General features: G+C 49.2%; 2 non-coding genes across 2 annotated transcripts; both read left to right on the top strand.

Moving 5' to 3' along the window:
* The first annotated feature begins 264 nt into the window (after positions 1-264).
* On the top strand, positions 265-383 carry LOC119343221. The gene has a single exon (XR_005165967.1). It is a non-coding gene; the product is annotated as a 5S ribosomal RNA (ribosomal RNA).
* A 367-nt stretch (positions 384-750) lies between these two features.
* Positions 751-869, top strand: LOC119343220. Its single transcript, XR_005165966.1, has one exon. It is a non-coding gene; the product is annotated as a 5S ribosomal RNA (ribosomal RNA).
* The last annotated feature ends 437 nt before the right edge of the window (positions 870-1,306 follow it).

The raw sequence follows: 1,306 nt of genomic DNA, 5'->3' as shown, positions 1-1,306 counted from the left end.
ATGCTCATTGCTCGCGCGTCTTGGGGCGGCTTTGTGGCGTGAAGAGCGCTTTCTGAAAGGGGTGGAAAAAACTCGTGTTGCTGCGGTATGGAGGGAGGGGTGGAAACCGTGGAAAACTCGTCTCCGTGATTGAGCGGGAGAGTAAGTAGTATAGGACATTATCCATTGTTAGGGAACGGTTGTAATGGTAGTGAGAATGTAGAATCGTCTTTGGAGCGGACCTGGGAGTGGCAAGCATAAGGGACGAAGACGGGGAAACATGTCGGATGCGATCATACCAGCACTAAAGCACCGGATCCCATCAAAACTCCGAAGTTAAGCGTGCTTGGGCGAGAGTAGTACTAGGATGGGTGACCTCCTGGGAAGTCCTCGTGTTGCATTCCTTTTATAATTATTTTTTGCGCCTTGTGACAAACATATCGCACGTGCGCGATATATATTAATCCTGTTATATTATTTTTTACGTTTGCGATATGTTTAAGCTCGATGCTCATTGCTCGCGCGTCTTGGGGCGGCTTTGTGGCGCGAAGAGCGCTTTCTGAAAGGGGTGGAAAAAACTCGTGTTGCTGCGGTATGGAGGGAGGGGTGGAAACCGTGGAAAACTCGTCTCCGTGATTGAGCGGGAGAGTAAGTAGTATAGGACATTATCCATTGTTAGGGAACGGTTGTAATGGTAGTGAGAATGTAGAATCGTCTTTGGAGCGGACCTGGGAGTGGCAAGCATAAGGGACGAAGACGGGGAAACATGTCGGATGCGATCATACCAGCACTAAAGCACCGGATCCCATCAGAACTCCGAAGTTAAGCGTGCTTGGGCGAGAGTAGTACTAGGATGGGTGACCTCCTGGGAAGTCCTCGTATTGCATTCCTTTTATAATTATTTTTTGCGCCTTGTGACAAACATATCGCACGTGCGCGATATATATTAATCCCGTTATATTATTTTTGACGTTTGCGATATGTTTAAGCTCGATGCTCATTGCTCGCGCGTCTTGGGGCGGCTTTGTGGCGTGAAGAGCGCTTTCTGAAAGGGGTGGAAAAAACTCGTGTTGCTGCGGTATGGAGGGAGGGGTGGAAACCGTGGAAAACTCGTCTCCGTGATTGAGCGGGAGAGTAAGTAGTATAGGACATTATCCATTGTTAGGGAACGGTTGTAATGGTAGTGAGAATGTAGAATCGTCTTTGGAGCGGACCTGGGAGTGGCAAGCATAAGGGACGAAGACGGGGAAACATGTCGGATGCGATCATACCAGCACTAAAGCACCGGATCCCATCAGAACTCCGAAGTTAAGCGTGCTTGGGCGAG

This window comes from Triticum dicoccoides, unplaced genomic scaffold (genome assembly GCF_002162155.2).
Source record: "Triticum dicoccoides isolate Atlit2015 ecotype Zavitan unplaced genomic scaffold, WEW_v2.0 scaffold119465, whole genome shotgun sequence".
Classification (NCBI taxonomy): domain Eukaryota; kingdom Viridiplantae; phylum Streptophyta; class Magnoliopsida; order Poales; family Poaceae; genus Triticum; species Triticum dicoccoides.
The sequence above is the reverse complement of the archived record's forward strand: the minus strand, read 5'-3'. Positions and strand labels throughout refer to the sequence as shown.